Source organism: Lissotriton vulgaris, chromosome 4_1 (genome assembly GCF_964263255.1).
Source record: "Lissotriton vulgaris chromosome 4_1, aLisVul1.2, whole genome shotgun sequence".
In the NCBI taxonomy this organism is placed as follows: Eukaryota; Metazoa; Chordata; class Amphibia; order Caudata; family Salamandridae; genus Lissotriton; species Lissotriton vulgaris.
This window is the reverse complement of record NC_141691.1, coordinates 1,456,655,258-1,456,675,779: the sequence shown is the minus strand read 5'-3', so window position 1 is coordinate 1,456,675,779 and position 20,522 is coordinate 1,456,655,258. Positions and strand designations below refer to the sequence as shown.

General features: G+C 43.6%; 1 protein-coding gene across 5 annotated transcripts in view; it reads left to right on the top strand.

The window, feature by feature from the left end:
• The window catches only part of LOC147724100 (opsin-5-like), a 1,241,395-nt gene that overhangs the window by 673,048 nt on the left and 547,825 nt on the right, over positions 1-20,522 (top strand). The gene's annotated exons all lie outside the window — the stretch shown is intronic.

Here is a 20,522-nt window from a genome sequence, read left to right as displayed (position 1 = left end):
GATTCGTCAAGCGTGGGCCGAGAAAAAAGGGGGGTCCCAAAACGTGTTTTCCCCATGTTAATTTCCATAGGGCGGTCAACCTCACTATTAGCTCGAACGGCTGAATGGATTTCCACGAAACATGGCAAAATTGTAGGGACTGGTAGCCCGATGTGCCTTTGCTATGTCCCAAGATATGTGCTCCAGTGGATTTTGAGTAATTTAGGTTCAAAAAAATATATATATCTATAAGCACGCCCCGGTACGCGCACCGGGGCGCGAACCAGCGCGCTACGCGAGTTCGCGCGCGGAAAGCTGATTGGCTCTCGGGTGTCTGTAAACAACATTCCAAACAGTCCGGAGCGGCCGCCATCTTGTGTCTCGGTAGGATCGAGACACAAGAGATGGCGAAAACAAAGAAGGGAATGACCAAAAGGGGGCAGGATAGACCCCCCTCACCCCCTAGGTTTGATGTGGGGGCCATAAAAGGGCCCCGCGGGGCAAAAAAAATAATTATTTTTTTTCGATTTGTGCGGGGGGAGCGCACCGGGGAGCGAACCGGGGAGCGAACCGGGGAGCGTACCGGGGGAAAAAGAATGACAGAGTTTTTTAAAAATGAAACCTTTTTTTATAAATTGGAGGTAGTTCTGAAAAGAACAGTTTTTTTTCTTCTTTTTGTTGTTTTATATTTTTTTTATGTTTTTTTGAACATTTAGTACTTTTTCTGGCTTTTATGAACTATTTTATTTTTTTTTGTTATTTTTCTGGGGAAACACAAAAAACAAGGAATTGAAAACGGCTCAACTGGAGTAAAAAATAACAGGAAAAAATTATGGATTTTTGGGGCATTTGTGGTTGTCACCAGCACGGTTGATGAGCTTTATGCTTTGCTCACCATAGGTGATGGTTTTCCCACAAAAAATACAAGTTATCTTGTATTTCCCAAACTGGGGTTGAATGTTTGGGACCATCTCTCTTGTCTCTGGTCCTGATGGAGTGCGTTGCTTTCTTTTTGAGGTGCTGAGTGAAGATTGGGGAGGGTTACTGGCCAGTTCTCTCACCTCTGCCGCAGCATAGTTGTTGGGATGCTTGCGCTGCATGTGGCAAATCATGGTGTTATTGCCAAAATGAGTATTTTCTGTTAGGGTTCCCCCTTGAAAGTTCCATGTTACAGATTAGGCAAGTCACCTTTGGCGCATTCACCTTTTTTTGGCCACTTGGGATGGAAAAAAACTCCCATACAATGTGTGGCTTTGGCCTATATGGGGTATTGTCTTCTGGCAGGAATGTCCTTCTCCCCTCCTCTTCCTCCTCCTCCTCTTCCTCTTCTTCATCTCCACCAATGTGGTGTTGTGGTGGTCCTCTTGGTGGTGGTGGTGGTGGTGTTGGCTGAGATGCTCCTGCTTCTGCTGCTACTGAAGCAATTTTTCAGTCCAAAAAAGTACAGAGAGGTCTTTCAACAGGTCTTCTTCACTCAAAGTACAAAGTGAGAATGAGGAAAAAAGGTGGGGGCTTTCATCATTAGGAAAAAAAAACTGTCCTGAACCAATGAAAAGTGTTAATTTCGGGTCACATGACCAGGGCTTTCATCATTTGGAAACCAAAACTGTCCTGCACCAATAAAAAGTGTTATTTTTAGGTCACATGACCCGACGCGCTTACGCTACGCGCCCCCGGGCGCGCCCCGGGGTGCGCCCAGGGGCGCGTCGCGTAAGCACGTTGGGTGCTTACCTTGCGCGATTGTATGCACTCGAGTGCTTCCGGGTGCGTTTACACTATGCGTATCACGAAGACGCGGCTACGCGATACGTCACGATGATGTTTTCGTTCGCGGAAAAAGCGCTAACAGGACGCTCACCGGTACGCGCCCTGGGGTGCGCCGCAAGACTGCGCTTTCCGGTGCGCTCACCGGGACGCGCACCGGGAGCGCTCCAGGGCAAAAAAAAAAAACATGAACAATATACATAAAAAAAATAGTATTACATAAATATACATTATAGGATTCATTATAAAAAATATTACATTTCATAGATATAGAAATTTGCTATTAAAAAACCTTTGAAATTCACTGAAAAAACCATAGGTTTCACACAAGTTATAGTTAGGAATTAGCATTTAAAAAACCTTTGAAATTCACTGACCATGTCATGAGTGATGTAATATGTGACGTCATCAGCAGTGCATTGCAGGCGCGCAAGTTATAGTGAGTCCAACTAACTATAGCGTGGGAATTTCAATGGTTTTATGTCAGTAAAATTTCCAGCTAACTATAACTGCTGTGAAGCCTATGGTTTTTTCAGTGAATTTAATAGGTTTTTTAAATGCTAATTCCTAACTATAACTGGTGTGAAACCTATGGTTTTTTCAGTGAATATATATATATATATATATATATATATATATATATATATATATTTATATGACAAACAAGTCCTTGTGAGCAGCAAAGTAGGGCAAAATATCCACCCAGCGCCTCAGATCAGGAACGGACCACAAGAAAAGGTAGTTTCTTTTAAAGTGCTGTTGTATTCTCCACCAACATATATTCCAGCTTCCACAGCGTCGGCGAAGGCAATCCTGTCCACACCGCAGCAATGTAGACACAGACCAAATTGTCAATTTAATTCCATAGCCAACAAATATGTTTATAAATAACAGTAAAATACTGAGTGATAAAAACAGTTGTTATTAATTCAATCATGTAAAACAATATTTTTGCATATATTTACATGGAATTTCTAAAAACATACTGCCTAATCAGAAAGTGCAAAATAAGCTATTGTGCAAATTAAGCAAAAAATACTATATATCCGAAGATCATATCAATAATGTGGCCTCTGTGAAATCTGCGGCCATATAATGCATTTAACTCTTTTGTGGCTATAGTGTCGTGGTAGGGGACCAAGTGTACTGAAGTTATGATGTTGCCCCGTATGTGTGCTCATGCAAAACTTATTAGGTAGGGTTTCAAATCACTGACATCTGCCTATTCAAAGAGCGGAGAGGAATCCACCCATTGGTCCTTGATTACTCCCTGATGGTTTAACATCATAACCGTTGAAATACCGGGATAAATCCCTGCAGTACAAAGCTGAATTATCATGATGCCAAAAGGAGCCTACTCGACATATAGTCCTATTAGCTACGTGTTATGCTTGAGATGCGGTGGTCAACTGCAGATATCATATAGTACTGTGCAAAAAAGCGCTAAAAAAGTGCAAAGTGTCAGAATAAATTATTTTAAAAGCTGGAACCGATTCAACATCCGTTGAATAGGCTGCGATCAAGTTATCATATATTCTTGTCATTATTGTTGATGTATCATACTGTGATGTATTAACCTACTCCTATGCCTAGATATAGTATTGTTCCACAACACCACTAAATATATATATATATATCCAGTACTAGAAACTCCAAACAGTGCTCCCAATCTTCGGGGTGGCGCGAGTCCGGTGGAGAAACCGGCAAACACTATCCTCAAGAAACAGCGTTTCTTCTCGCACTCTCAGGAATCCTCTGACGCAGAGATCACAAACTGGGTGCAATCTAAATGGGGGTTTATTGTAATTCATAAGCTCGGCGTGACGGGCTTGTGAATTACAAGGATATATATATATATATATATATATATATATATATATATATATATATATATATATATATATATATTTTACCTGGGCGCGCCACGCGAGGTGCGCACGGAAAGCTGATTGGCTCTCGGGTGTCTGTAAACATTCGAAACAGTCCGGACCGGCCGCCATCTTGTGTCTCGGTAGGATAGAGACACAAGAGGTGGGAAAAAAAGGGGAAAATGACCATAAGGGGGCAGGGTTGCTCCCCCCTGACCCCCTAGGTTTGATGTGGGGGCTATAAAAGGGCCCCGCGGAGCAAAATATATATATATATATTTTTGATTTGCACGGGGGAGTGCCCGGTACGCGCACCGGGGATCGGACCGGGGAGCGGCCCATGGGGAAAGAAGAATGACAGAGTTTTTAAAAAAATTTGCTCAACTGGAGCCCAAAAAAAATTTAAAAAATGAGGGTTTTTTGGGGCATATGTGGTTGTCCCCAGCAAGGACTATGAGCTTTATGCTCAGTTCACCATAAGAGATGGTCTTCCCACAATGAATACAAGTAATTCGGAAATGTCTCCCTTGCCTCTGGTCCCGACGGAGTGGGTTGCTTTCTTTTGGAGGTGGTGCTTGTAGATTGGGGAGGGTTACTGGCCATTTCCCTCATCTCTGCAGCAGAATAGTTCATTGGATGCTTGCGCTGCATGTGGTGAATCATGGTGTTGTTTCCGAATGAATATTTTTTATTCGGGTTCCCCCTAGAAAGTTCCATGCCACAGATTAGGCAAGTCACCTTGGCCGCATTGTCTTTTTTCTTCCCCTCTGGGATCGAAAAAAACTCCCATACAATGTGTGGTCTTGGCTGGTATCGGGTATTGTGTTCTTTAAGCCATCTTCTCCTCCCCTCCTCCTCCTCCTCCTCCTCCTCCTCCTCCTATTCCTCCTCTTGTTGACCACCAATGTAATCTTGTGGTGGTCCTCTTTATGGTTGTGGTGGTGGTGGTGCAGATGCTCCAGCTGCTGCTGCTACTGAAGCTATTTTATAGTTCAAAAAGGTACAGAGAGGTACAAACAGGTCTTCCTCAGTCAAAGGACAAAGTCAGAATAAGGAAAAAAGGTGGGGCCTTTCATCATTTGGAAAAAAAAAAGGCCTGAACCAATGAGAAGTGTTATTTTCAGGTGACAAGACCAGGAATTTCATCATTATGAAACCAAAACTGTTCTGCACCAATTAAAAGTGTTATTTTCAGGTCACATGACCGACGCGCTTATTCGGTGCGCCCCCGAGCGCGCCCGGGGGCGTGCCCCCGGGCGCGTCGCGTAAGCGCGTCACATGTTTACGTTGCGCGATCGTATTCGCTCGAGTGCTACCGGGTGCGCTTACGCCGTGCGTATCACGTGGACGCGGCTACGCGATACATCACGATTATGTTTTCGTTTGCGGCAATAGCGCTAATGGGACGCTCTCCGGAGCGCGCCCCGGGACGCTTCAAAAGACTACGCTCTCCGGGGCGCTCACCGGGGCGCGCCCCGGGAGCGCTCCAGGGTCAAAAAAAAAAAACATTGTTTTAAATACAAATAAATTATAGGATTCATTCATTTTTAAAAATATTACATTTCATAGCTATAGACATTTGCTATTAACAAAATTTTGAAATTCAAAGAAAAAAACATAGGTTTGGGGCCTTATATATAGTTAGGAATTAGAATTTAAAAAACCTATGAAATTCACTGAAAAAACCATAGGTTACACATCAGTTATAGTTAGGAATTAGCATTTAAAAAAACTATGAAATTCACTGAAAAAACCATAGGTTTCACATCTGTTATAGTTAGGAATTAGCATTTAAAAAACCTATTAAATTCACTGAAAAAAACATAGGTTTCACACCAGTTATAGTTTTGAATTCACTGAAAAAACCATAGGTTTCACATCCGTTATAGTTAGGAATTAGCATTTAAAAAACCTATTAAATTCACTGAAAAAACCATAGGTTTCACACCAGTTATAGTTAGCTGGAAGTTTTACTGACATAAAACCATTGAAATTCCACGTTATAGTTAGTTGGACTCACTATAACTTGCGCACCTGCAATGCACTGCTGATGGCGTCACATATTACATCACTCATGACATGGTCAGTGACATCACTCATGACATCACTGATGACACCATCCTTGTGACAGACTGACAGACCTCCTTTCAGTGTAATGTAACCCTTGAAACACATATTGAAAAATAGAAACTAACATTTTCTTAAAAATAGAGATACCCATACCAGTTACAACAACCAATTCAGTAATTCCACCTTCTATATACACATCCTCTCATTCAGCAACAGTTCTAAATAGTCACTCATACATATACTCACTCATCATATGTAGTGATACACATATACATCCTGTTACACACCGACAGTCATCCAAAAGTTACTCACACACATACTCACACATGCAAATAAACTATTGAATATCCATTTATTTGCATATACAACTATGCACACACCACCACCTTACTTCTAATGAAACTTACACATACTTACTCTCTTAATCAATCACTTATAGAAACACATACTTATTCAAACAGGAACTCTTTCAATCTCTCACTCTCACAAATACTCACTTATAAACATCAATACTCACATATACTAAATTAAAACAGATGCAGTTACTGATAAAGACACTAGTGAGGCATTCATTCAGTCACTAACACACACATATACCCACTCATCCACCCATACAGTCCTGCACATATGCTGTCTTCAAAACACATACAAACAGTGAGTCAGTCATTGGTGCATCTATGTGCTAAGTAATACCCCCACCAAACCATACAGACACTCATACTGATACTAAAAACAACATCTAATAACCCATAAACACACACATGTAGCTACTCACCAACCCATGCAGCCACTTATACAGAAAGTGAAACACTAATACATATATTTAAATATTTAAACATTACTCACTAATATATGTATTCACTAAGATACACTTAATAAGCCAGATAACCAATCCATTTTTTTAAAAAAACATCCATTTAGACACTTATTTAAACATTTATTATTCCATCGACTTTTACATACACATATAGAAAACATTTATTTTTCAGAAAGACACACATTCACTGGATGGTGTCATCAGTGATGTCATGAGTGATGTCACTGACCATGTCATGAGTGATGTAATATGTGACGTCATCAGCAGTGCATTGCAGGCGCGCAAGTTATAGTGAGTCCAACTAACTATAACGTGGAATTTCAATGGTTTTATGTTAGTAAAATTTCCAGCTAACTATAACTGGTGTGAAACCTATGGTTTTTTCAGTGAATTTAATAGGTTTTTTAAATGCTAATTCCTAACTATAACGGATGTGAAACCTATGGTTTTTTCAGTGAATTCCTAACTATTACTGGTGTGTAACCTATGGTTTTTTCAGTGAATATATATATGTATATAAAGATTTTCCCTGATGGCCTAACATAATACTGTCTTTAAACAACCGACCTGAGCAACAAGCCTTTGGATCTCCAAAATATTCATACATTACATACTGATATGAACCCCTGTGTCGGGAAAAAAAAAAGGAAAAGGTAGTGAAGAAGAAAAAAAAGGGGGGAGGGGAAAAGGAGGCAGCTCATAATAGTATATCACAGTGTATCACATCTAGAAAAAATAGAACAGCCTTATGTGCCCCTTCACTACCCCTGATAAACCTAAACCATAGGTTGCAAGAGTTCCTTGGATTTAACTTCTGACGTGAAGAACCGGGTCTGTTCTTTATATGTTACTTTCAGTGTAGCCAGGTTCAGTAAAAATACTTGAGCCCCTTTGCTCTGGAACGGACAGAAAAGCTGTCTTCATTGCCAGCGTTTCTCTACCTTCTGGTGGCAAAAGTCCGGTCTTACAAAAAATTCTGATTCTTTCCCTTTTCTTTTTTTATCGGGCCTTGACAGCTCATACATTGCTTGCCGGGCTAGGAAGTTATTGACCTATATCAAGATCGCTCTAGGCCTAGTCATATCCTGCCCAGGTCTTGCTCGCTGTGGGAATGGGAATCTATGGGCTCTCTGTATTTCTTGATTCCAGTCCCACTGTGATAGTTCCGGAAGGCTTCTGAGAACATATCTACCACAAATTTTGTTATAACTTGGCCTTTCACACCTTCTACTACACCCAAGATTCTCAACTTGTTGTGCCAAAGGCGATTTTCAAGGTCTGAAAGCTTCCATAATGTATCATCCTTTGACTCCTAAGCAGATTCCATCATTGTCTTCCGAGCTGCTAATTTGTCTTCAAGTTTATAGATCCTAGTCTCTCCTTCAGTAACTCTCTCCCCGAATTTGGAGCAGACTTTTGCGATCCATCTTGTTGAGTTTTGAAGTTTACGACATGCCCCTTGAGTCCTTTGGGTCTTTATACAAGTTTCTTCCCTATGGGCCATGATAGTCTCGTAGATCAGATTAAGTGACATCTCTTCAGGTTTACTTGTCTCAGCCCCAGTCAATTCCTTAACTGTGACGCCTTCATTACCCTCTGTCCCGGTTGAAAAGGATTAGTCCCATACCAGAGCGTCCTCCCCTCCATCTCTTCCATTCCTTCCATCCGGGTTCGTATTATCTATATGGCCTATGGCTTTTCGGACTGTCTGAGGAGTAGTTCTAATATTGCTTGATTCACTGCTCGATGATACCCTCATAGATTTCATCTTAACCTCTAAGTCATCCTCATTTCCTGAAGAGTCCGAAAGGTCAGAGAGGGAAAAGAAATAGTAGCCATACAAGAAACTGACCATTTGAACAAGGCTGTGACTACAACGCGCTTTACACAGCTTGCGCTGGGTAGCTGTGCAATTTTGGGGCTTTTCAATTTTAAAGTAGGGACATTGTCTTTTAGTAACTGATAATAATTTTTAATACTGAAGGTCCACTCACTTGCATGTTAATTGTATTTACACCGCTGTTTTAGCGGGTCCTCGGCACCACGAAGAACTTTCAGGGACGCCATTTTGGATTGGGGAGAGCTTGGACGCCGGCGGGCGCCATTTTGGGACAACATTCGAGTTGTCAGGCCGTCAGCTAAGACGCCTACTTAAGACGGGCTGATTTGCGGGCCGGTCTGTACAAGAAACTGACCATTTGAACAAGGCTGTGACTACAACGCGCCTTACACGGCTTGCGCTGGGTAGCTGTGCAATTTTGGGGCTTTTCAATTTTAAAGTAGGGACACTGTCTTTTAGTAGCTGATAATAATTTTTAATACTGAAGGTCCACTCACTTGCATGTTAATTGTATTTACACCGCTGTTTTAGCGGGTCCTCAGAACCACGAAGAACTTTCAGGGACGCCATTTTGGATTGGGGAGAGCTTGGACGCCGACGGGCGCCATTTTGGGACAACATTTGAGTTGTCAGGTGGTCAGCTAAGACGCCTACTTAAACCTGCCATATGCCAGCACGCAGCGTCTGCGCGCAGCGGGAGCGCCGTGGGCGCGCCAGAGGCGAGCCCATCTGCGCCCATCCGCGACCTACCGGGACGAGGGGCCATAAACCATGGCCCGCACATCAGGTACAGCAGGTTAGAGTTGATGAATCTAAATCAGGGGAACCCAGAGCTCAGTGGTGACTGTCGAATATTGCTGCGGAAGGTAGGACTACTCAAAGCAGTGTTTGAGCAAAAAAGCATGAAGACTAAGAAAGCTGACAAGTTTCTGACGTATGGTCTTTTAAACACCAGATCGCTTCAGAAACACAACTTAGAAATCTTCACCCTATTACAAGATGGGGAGTTTGATATCTTGGGGGTCACAGAGACGTGGCTGGATGTTTCATCCACGCCTGATGTGGTGGCCTCCCTACCCCCCAAGTATACGGCTATCTGCCAGAACCGAGCGAATGCTAAGAAATGAGGGGGGTTGCTCTCCTCTATAAGAGCTGCTGGAAGGCTGAAATAGTCTGTGCTGAAAGCCTAGGTGGTGCTGATATATTAGGGGTCAAGTTGGAGGTGGGCTCGGACTGTTTGGTCACCCTACTGGTGTACCGTCCTCCGCGGGCTGCTCCAGAGTTTGTGGATGGTTTTGTTGAGATGGTCCATGACCTTAAGTCCCGTTATAAGGACTTGTTGGTCATGGGAGACTTTAACTTCCATTGGGAGATATCTCCCAAAGAGGGGCGGGCAAGCAATCTAGAGAAAGCATTGATAGCGCTTGGACTGACACAACACGTTGTAGGTCTGACCCATGAGAAGGGCCACACGCTGGACCTTGTGTGGGCAACTGACCCTATCACCAGGCCGGTAGTTAGCAGTCCACGTGCATGGTCTGACCATTACCTGATTAGGGGACAGAAGATGATATCAAAATATGGAGGGAAACCCAGGCCAGAATGGAAAATGGTGAGGCGATGGAACTCCATAAATGTGGAGGAGTTGGTGGGAAACGTACTAAACTCCGCCACAATAACCACAGGTGACGACAATATAGAGGTCACTTGTAAGAAGGTAGTGAACAAACTAAAATCTACCATTGAAGTTGTGGCACCAGTTAGAAAGGTGTAAATGGTGGATAAAGGAGCAGGAGCGCCCTGGTTTAATGACTCATTGAGGCTGAGGAAACAGGCCCTTCGGAAGGCTGAGAGAGCTTGGAGGAGGGACTATAACACGGAGGCGCAGAGTCTATATCAGCAAGAGCTGGCCTCGTATAAAAAGGCTATACTAGCACGAAAATCTGAGTTTTTTTAGACTAAGATAGCAACAGCCCGATGCCCGCAGAAAGAAGTCTTCAGGGTGCTCTCGGAACTGAGAAAAAATAAGGAGCAGAGGCCCGATTTTACACAGGAGGATTGTCAAAGATTCCAGGATTTTTGCACTAACAAAATCGAAGATCTCCTGCTAGAAATCTCTTGCTCTTCCGTCTTAGAATGCCCGCTGCAAGTTACGCCTCTTAGTCATATAATTGATACCCCCCTGAATACCTTCCCCTTGATTACAAAGGAGATGCTAGCTAGCCTAGTAGCTAGGGTAAAATCAGGCTCCCATGTGGATCCATGCCCCCTGAGAATTTTCAAGCTAGCTATGCCAGGGATGGAAAATGATGTTCTCAACCTTCTAAACAAATCCTTGGAAACTGGACAAGTTCCGGCTATGCTCAAGGAGGCCAGGCTAATTCCACTGCTTAAGAAGCCTGGGGCGGATACTAAAATTTTGAAGAATTTTAGACCCATCTCCAAATTACCCTTTTTAGCTAAAGTCCTGGAACAGCATGTGCTGACATACCTTTCAAAGCACCTGGAGACTAATGATCTGCTAGAGCAAAATCAGGCTGGTTTCCGGGCTCATCACAGTACGGAGCTGGTGATGGTGTCCATCCTGGACGAACTGAGGTGTAGAGCTGATAAGAAGATCCCTGGGGCCCTGGTGCTCCTCGATCTCTCCGCGGCTTTTGACACGGTATGTCATCGTCAATTGCTGTCGCGTGTGAGAGACATGGGCATCGGGAGCCTGCTCTAGGTTGGCTCATCTCTTTCCTGCAAGATAGATCGTAGAAGGTGCAGCTGTCCGACCTAGTATCAACATCAGCGGCCATCACCTGTGGAGTGCCGCAATGTTCGGCTCTCTCACCGCTCCTTTTTAACATCTATCTGCAGCCTCTGATTTCAGCCCTCAACCAGATGGAATGTCAGATTTTCAACTATGCTGACGACACGCAGATCGTCTTCCAAATAGAGGATTCACCAGGAGCACAAACCAGGCTGCATAACATCTTAAGGTTCACGGTAAACTGGATGTCCGCCAACTCCTTGAAGATTAACCCGGATAAAACCGAGGTGCTGCCTATAACCATCCAGGGCAGCCCTTGGAATGACGGGTTTTGGCCCAGGGAGTTGGGCAGGACAACGGAACCAGCAACCGTGGTGAAAAGCCTGGGAATCCATATTGACAGCAATCTGTCTATGAAGAAACAGGTGTCTGTGGTGGTAGGCACATGTGTTGGTCTTCTGAGACAGCTTCGCAAGATCTCTCACCTGCTGTCATTTTCTACGCTTAGAAGTGCTGTGTTCTATGATCCTGGGCCGTTTGGACTACGGCAATGCGCTGTATGTAGGGCTGCCTCAGCGACAACTCGCGAGGCTTCAGACAGTAATGAATGAGGCTGTGAGGTTGATTTTTAAGAAGCCTAGGAAAACACATGCTTCACCTCTCCAGCATCAGTTACACTGGCTCCCTGTTAGACAGAGAGCACTGTTCAAAGGATTATGTATCACACATAAGGCACTCTATGGTAATGCGCCCAGGTATATTAAATCCAGACTATCCGGATACATTCCTGCTAGGGTGCTGCGGTCCTCTGAAGCCACGTTTTTGGTTAATCCACGGTTCCGCCTGTCCACTCTGGGCGGGCGGGCGTTCTCCACTCTGCTTCCTGCAGCATGGAATAAACTACCAACCAATCACCGTAAGGAGTCAAATTTGCTGCCCTTCCGCCGAATGCTAAAAACCATACTCTTTCGGGAAGCGTGGGGTGTGTTGTAAGTTTTCTATCTGTTTTCGGTTGTGCCGGTTTCCTTTTGTACAAGCGCTTAGAGACCCTGGGGTGATAATGCGCTATATAAATGGAAATAAAATAAATAATAAAAATAATCAACTTCTTTCAGTGAGGCACCCCGTCCAGTTCTCCACCTACTTCATCCATAATCTGTATGACATTTGCAGACCACATTCCTCTTACCCATGTTGAGTAAGCCCGTTCCTTTTGTATGCAATAAGGGGGTTTCACTAGCAAGTGACCTTTCTGAGTCTTTACTGGATAAAGTATGTGAAGTGCATGGGGTGGCAATTATTGGAATATTTAGAAAAACTTTGCATTGTTGATCATTGGGGTCGTCAACACAGTGTTCCTTTTGCAATGCATTTAGCATAAAACTGATCCCCTTGCATATTTCCCCTGTTGACCCCTCGGTACTACCAGAGTTAAGCTGTTTTTTTACCTTTATTCAGTTAGAAAAGAGCAGGTATTCTGCGCTTACCGCCCTCACCATTGTCCATCCTCTTTTTGCATCCTTTCTCGGTCATCCCTATACTGCCATTTTTATGGTTCGTTGCGGGTGGACACTTCTCCCTGTAGGTGCTGTTTCCGTGGGTGTGCGTGCTCTACCTCGAGCCGCCTTCGCGGGGATTGTAGCTGAGCCTCTGAATCCGCTCGGCTTGCTTGCTCCGCCCTCAGCGCCGTAGCCGCCTCGTGCAGCAAGCTGAAGCAGGGAGAGACGCCAGCTAAAGCCTGGGACTTGTCGTGCTGTGACCCAAGTGGCCGCCGTCAGAAGGAGCATAGCCTTGGAAAGCTCTGGTCCTTAGGCTTTTCCCTAAGAAATCGGGCAGCAGATGTGGCTGATATTATACACATTTTTTATGCATGTAGGAAGTTGACTCAACTTTTGGACCATATAGGGAAGTTCCTCTTGGAAATTACGGGAGTGAAAATTAATATCACACCTTCTATTATGTTAATGGGCATAGGGGAAGATCTAATTGAGGGACGTTCAGCTTTTGAATTCAGATATTTAATTTTTATAGCAGTGGCGGTAGCCCATCTATGTATAGTCTCCTTTTGCTTCAAAAAGAGGTCCAAACCTTTGAAATGTGGAGAGCTAGATTCTTTGGTATTTTTAATCTGTGACATAGCTAATACGCTCTCAAGGGGATACAGACACAGAAACTGGGTTTGTCAATTTGGTGCCCATTGATTAATCATATGAAGGAATAATATGAAATTAAGTATGCACTGTCACCCTGGGTAGGTTCTTTCAGGCGCTTTGTGGTTTTTTATATTTACGAAATTGATGTCAAGAAATTTATGTTAACTTCTGCGGAAATAATATGGATATTTATATGATACTTATCTCATCTGCAATATGAAATTGTTTGTATCTAAAATTCTGGATTGCAATAAAAAAATAAAACATAAACAATGAACTACACATTACTTTGAAGTGAAAGGCTATCGGCTTGGCCACGTTGCGTATAATAATGGTTTTTACATGAAAGAAAAGAAAAAAAAGGGGATGTTAATATACACACACTCTCCCTAAATAAGGTTCTAGCGATTATAGTTCCATTCCATTCATAGCTCATTTGAGATGTCATGAGTGATGTAACTGACCATGTCATAAATAATGTAATGTCTGAGGTCATTAGCAGTACATTGTGGGGGCTTAAATTATAGTTAGCTCAGTTAACTATAACTGCTGAATTTCACTTGTTGTGTATGAGTGAAATCTGAGTCTAACTATAACGTCCCTGTAATCTTTGTTTTTTCAGCAAATTTCTAGTTTTTTAACATTAAGTAATATGCATATCACAATGGATGGTGGGGGGTTGGAAGCAGGGCCTGGCCTGGCATTGTGCTGTCCCCACCTAAGCTTGATGCTCCTGCTTCCCAATCCCCTCCTCCTAGCCATCCATTGTCGAAGTCCGTGTCCCTGCTCCCTTAATACATCCCTGTGTGGCTGTTGTTCTGCCGCTGGCCTTCCCACCTTCTCTGAACAGTTAGCTTGCTGCCCCATCCACCTCCTCCCTATCCTCTGTTGTCTGAATCCATGCACTAGCCTCCTCCCTCCTTCCATGCATGGTCTGATGTGCTGCCACTGCCCTCCATTTAGCATTATGTCCCAGTCCACTCCTCCTGCCCTCCATTGCCCAATTCTATGCCCCATCATTGACCTCCTGCTTAGCCTCTGTGCTTAGCTTGCTGCCCCTGCTCTCCTTCCCGCTGCCGTCTGATGTCTGTGTGCATGCCTCTGCTCCTTCCTTTTTGCCCACCATGTTCCATGGAACTGCCCCTGCTATATAATCTGAGTGTTCTGTTGAGCTGCCACTCCCCTTCCACCTGCCTAGCATTGTCAGATGACTGTAACCTGTCCCTGCCACCTCCACTCTGCCTGTCCACGTTCCATGCCACTATCTCCTTCCTCCTGTCCTCCATGGTCGATTTTACTGCCACACCCTTCTGCCCTCCCTGGTCTGTTGTGCTGCAACAGCTCCTCCTGCCAGCTCCCCGTTGTCTGTTGTGAGACCCCTTCCCCTGAACTCTCTTGTCTGTGCCCAGCTCCTACCCCTCCCTTCTATCCTCTATTGTCCTTTGTACATGCCCTTGCCCCCTCCTTCTTGCCCATCAATCATGGACATTGTGTGGTCAGCTAGCTAGCTGCCCCTGACCCCCTCGCACCTTCCCTCCATGGTCAGTGTGTATGGCATTATAGTCTTACTGTTGCTCTCCATGTTGTGTCTTGCTTGTAGTGCCCATCCTGGCTGACCTCCATGGTCAGCTTGCTGCTCCAGTCCTGCCCCTTCCCTCTGTTTTCCATGTACAGACCCCTATTCCCTCCCTCCTGGCTTGTCTGTTCCATTGTAATCCCCTGATCCGTCCCTCCTACCCTTTATGGTCCATTATGATGCAAGCTGCCTCTCTAGTCTGTCCATTATGGTCAGTCAGCTGAGACTGCCTCTTTCCCCTCTGTTCTCTGTTGTACATGTGCATGGTCCTGTCCCCTCCCTATTGCTTTCTATGGATTGTTGTGCTGCACTCCTATCCCACATGCCCTGTGTGTTGTATTGTGCTGCTGCAAACCCTGTAAGGTCAGTTTGGTGCACCTCCCCATGTGCCTCCTGTCCTGTTATCCGAGTCCATGTCTCTACCCCAATTGCACCTGCCTTCCATGATCCAATGTACCGTACTTGCTAACATTTTAAACTGGGTAAGAGGGAGATTTAGAAAAAAAACTGGGGTATTGATTTTCCCTATTGACTTACATTGAAAAAGAGGAGATTGCAGACTAGGAGACAGACCAAATAAAGCCCATTTGGGCTTAAAAAACATTGGGCGTTTCCTGGCTGAATCCGGTCTTTTGGCATGTATGGTAGTACTACCACTGCCTCTTCCTTCTGCCCACAATGGTCTATTATGTTGCCACAGCCTCTCTAGCCTGTCCTGTATTGTTGGTTTGTTACCCCTGCCCTTTCCACTGCCCTCCATAGTCTGTTGTGCTGCCACTGCCCTTCCTGCCCAGTGTGGTCAAATGGTTGCCTCTGCACCCTCCTACCTGCCTTCAATTTTCAGAGTCCGTGCCCCTGGCCTCTGCCTCTCAACAGTTTCCTGATGAACAACTAGATTGCTAACATTCTATATTTATTACAAAAGTGTGGCACGCCTGACGTCATCTTGATGTAATCAAAACTGCAATACCTAGAGCATTTCCTTTAGAAATTACATAGATGAGAGGGTCTTATTTGCATCGAAATTATGGTTAGTGCTCTAAAAAACTAAAATGAGGACATATTTTCTGAGTTTTCCCATAGCGACAAAGCACTTTTAAATTATTATCTTTATGTTTTTTATCCAGTTAGCCACTTGGTTAAATGTTGCACTTAGGGGAGAGGATGTGGTGTTACTTCCAGAGCTGCAGTCTTTGCAACTGGGTAACCAGGTTGGAGTTTCTGCTTCAGCTTGACATTCTGTGATTCTGGTCAAATCACTTATTATCCCCATGTCTACAACCAAAATGAATTTGTCCTTGTGTGGTGTAACCAATGCTCATGTAAAGCACTCCAATACCTGACCAGTCGGCACTATATAAAACTGCAAAACCACAAAATAAAAGTGTTTTGCACACTTCTGTCATTGGGCTAAACGTGGGCTACATCTGGGTGATATTTGTGCTACATGTGGGCTCTTTTATCTCTGGTGGCCATCTTGGGAGACTTATTTGTTATGAAGTTCCCTATGTCCTCATATACTACAGTCTCCTCAGTAGGAAATACTTTCAGTTTTTTACTTTGATTCCATCAAGAAGGCATTCAGATGTGTCACACATTTGCCATAAATTCAGAATGTTAGCACTCTAGTTGCTCATTAGAGCACTGTAGTGAAGCTACTGCTCACCAGGGAAGTCTGCTGCTGGTATTCAAAGTGCATGTTTCAGTCTGCATGTCAGAATCTTTTAATGAAATAGAAGAGGATTTGAGAAGTCAAAATGTGCCCTAATTTTTCGTTCTGCAGCAATAATCATAATTTCTATGACACAATGAACTCCCTCATTTTGTTCCTTTGCAAATCAAATGTTACCACTTTATTCCAATAAAGATGGCTTCAGGAGTGCCATACTTTTGTCATAAGTAAGAATGTTAACGCTATAGTTGTTCTTTAGAACACTCTGGGACATTATGTCATTGGGCTGTACGTGGGTTACATCTGGGTGATATTTGTGCTACATTTGGGCTCTATTTTCTCTGGTGGCCATTCTCGGAGACTTATTTGTTATGAAGTTTCCTAATTTCCTCATTTACTACAGTCTCAGTAGGAAATACTTTCAGTTTTTTACTTCGATTCCATCAAGAAGGCATTCAGATGTGTCACATATTTGCCCCTCATTTTGTTCCTTTGCAAATTAAATGTTTTAAGTGTTACCACTTTATTCCAATCAAGATGGCTTCTGATGTGCCATACTTTTGTCATATGTAAAACTATTAGCTCTCTAGCTGTTCTTTAGAACACGCAGTGCACCTACTTATGACCACACATATTACATCACTCATGACATGGGCAGTGACATCTCACTGATGACGCCAGTGATTACATCATCCAGTGAGTTTAAGTGTTTGGTGTATGTTTCTAAGACTTAAAGTTATATTTACTAAGCTACTGCATAAGTTAAATTACCATTTGTTCTGTACTTCTAAGGAGTAATACTATTTCTAACATATAGCAACTGAGTAGTTGTGTGACTGTCTGTATCAGTGTGTGAGTGGGTGCCTAAGGTGCTGTATGGGTGTGGGAGTGGGTGGGTGAATGGCTGTATGGATCTGTCAGTGGGTATGTGAATGGCTGTATAGGTTTGTCAGTGGGTATGTGAGCGGCTCTATGGGTCTATGAATGGTTTATGAGTGATTTTCTGGGTGTATGAGTGGCTGTGTGAGTGGTTGTATGGGTGTGTAAGTGGGCGTGTGAGTGGTTGTATAGGTGTGTGAGTGGTTGTATGTATCGGAGTGGGTGTTCTATAGGTGTGTGAGCAGTTGTGTAGCCGTGTGAGTGGGTGTGTGAGTTGTTCTGTGGATTATCAGTGGTGTCATCAGTGATGTCAATTTGATACGTCATCAGTGATGCCACTAATCATGTCATGAGGAATGTAATATCTGAGGTTATAAGCAGTGCATTACGGGACGTACGTTATAGTTACAGACTATAAATGTTATTTCCTAACTATAACGTCCTTGAAAGCTTTGTCTTTTTCAGTGAATTTTTCCAGGGTTTTTAATGTTATTTTTTAACTATAATGTACATGCAAACTTTGTTCTTTTTGTGAATTTTGAAGTTTTTTAAAAATTATATTTCCTAACTGTATCCTGTAACCTTTGGGAATGGGTGTGTCTGTATGGGTCAGTGAGTGTGTATGTGAGTGGTTTTGTGGGTGTGTGAGTGGCTGTAGGGGTCGGTGGCTAGGTGTATGAGTGCTGTATGGGTCTGTAAGTGGGTATGTGAGTGCTTCAATGAGTGTATGAGTCAGCGTATTGTGTGAGTAGTTTTGAATATGTGAGTGAGTGGATTTATGAGGTGGTGAGAAGGTGAGAAGGTGTGAGTGGCTATATGGGTCTGTGAGTAGCTTTATGGCTGTGTGAGTGGGTTTGTGAGTAGTTGTATGGGTCTGTGAGTGTCTGAATGTATCTGTGAGCGGTTGCACAAGTCTCTAAGTGCATCTGTGAGTGGGTGCATGAGTCTCTGAGTGGGTCTGTAGGTGGGTGCATGAGTCTGTGGGTGGCTCGGTGAGTGGATCCATCAGTATCTGTGTGGGTCTATGAGTGGGTGAATGAGTCTCTGAGTGGGTTTGTGAGTTGGGGCATGAGTGTCTGAGTTGATCTGTGAGTGAGTGTGTGATTGTTTAAATGGGTTTGTAAGTGGGCAGGGCTTGAGTTGGTCTGTGAATGGGTGTCTGAGTGCCTGAGTGGGTATGTGAGTGGCTGCATGAGTGTCTGAGTGGTCTGTGAATGGGTGCATGAGTGGGCCTTTGAATGGGTGCTTGAGTGTCTGAGTGAGCCTATGATTGGGTGCTTGAGTGTCTGAGTGGGTGTGTGAGTGAGTGCAAGAGTTTCTGTGTCAGTTTTGTGAGTGGGAGCATGAGTATCTGATTGGGTCTGTGAGTGGGTGCATGAGTGTCTGGGTAGGTCTGTGAGTGGGTGTATCAGTGTATGAGTGGGTCTGTAAGTAGTTGCATGAGTACCTGAATAGGTCTGTGAGTGGGTACATTAGTGTCTGAGTTGGTCTGTGTGTGGGTGTGTGAATGTCTGAGTGAGGGCGTGAGTGGGTGAATAAGTTTGAGTGAGTGGGCCTGTGAGTGAGTGCCTGAGTGGGTCTGTGAGTGGGTCTGTGAGGGGTCCCTTAGAGACCCTCATATTGCACCCAAAGGGTCAGGGTACCTCTACCCTACCCCTTCTATAAGTTTCAAATGTAGTTTCTGCCCCGGGACCATGTCCTGTTATATAAAACGATGACCACATCTTTCTACTCATGTTGCAGCCAGCCAATCATGGCATTGCTGTTGGCGTGTGGATTCGCAAAGAATAACCAATGATACGCAAAGGGTTTGCGCCTCTATATTGACCTTTTCCTTTAATATCTCATCAACAACTACTGAATTTACTCAAAATAACAAAAAGGGCTCTTTGTGGACCATGAGCTACTTTTCTGCCAAATTTGATGTAATTCCGTTCAGCAGTTTGGGCTGTAATTGTGTCTAACATCCCTATGGGAAGATGTATGGGGAAAACACATTATGTGACCCTCCCCTTTTTCTCAGCCCCCACTTAACTGATCACCCTAAATTATTATAGGCCGGAGCTGAAGTGAGTGGCAATTGTTTTAAATTTTTTTGCAAAGATTCATCAAACCGTGTCAAAGTTATGGAAACTAGGGCCTAGATGTAGGTAATAGCAATTTACCGAATGGTAAATACCGAATTTTACAGATTCGGTATTCACTATTCGGTAATTGCTATGTAGGTAGAATATTCGGTAAAAATACCGAATCTGTAAGATTCGGTAATTACCGATTCTGTAATTACAGAATCGGTATTTGCCATTGATTCCTATGGGCCTTGAAGCCCATAGGAATCAATGGCAAATACCGATTCTGTAATTACAGAATCGGTAAAATTACCGATTTTGCAAGGGTGACAGGGTGTCACTTTGACACCCTGTTGCACCCCTGTTTCTGGCTTGTGTGCCATGTGACACACAGACATGCCCTTAGGGCATGTCTGTGTGCCACATGGCACAGGTGTACATGCACAGATGTGCATGTACACTGGAATTCGTTATTTACCATGGAATAGTATTCCATGGTAAATAACGATTCGGTAAGAGCCTGTGGCACTGATTACAGTGCCACCTACATCTTGATTTACAGAATCGGTATATTTACCGATTCGGTATTTTACAGATTCTGTATATTTACCGAATCGGTAAATATACCGATTCTGTAAATAAAATGCCCCCTACATCTCAAAAGCAAAATACCGGTCGGAAACGGCCGAAATCGGCCGTTTCCGACCGGTATTAAGGCTCCTACATCTGGCCCTTGGTCCTAGCTGGAACTACCTACTGGCAACTGCCAGAAAATGATACAATTTTATGTATTAGTTTTTGGATTGCTAGGAGACTCAGGATGAATCAAAGACAGACCCAAACGGAGGGGAGCTATTAATAAATTCTCAGGAGCACATTAAACATCAAGGGGTAAGTGGACAAGAAAATTGTTGATTCTGTAATACAGATGTTATATGATCAAACTTTGAATTACTGTGTGATGGAGGGCAATTTATTGATTTAATTTAGTGGAATTATTTGATTTAACCTAGATAATTGTTTCTTAATGCATATTTTCCACCAGATGGCAAGAGAATTATCAGCTTCTTCTCAGCATAC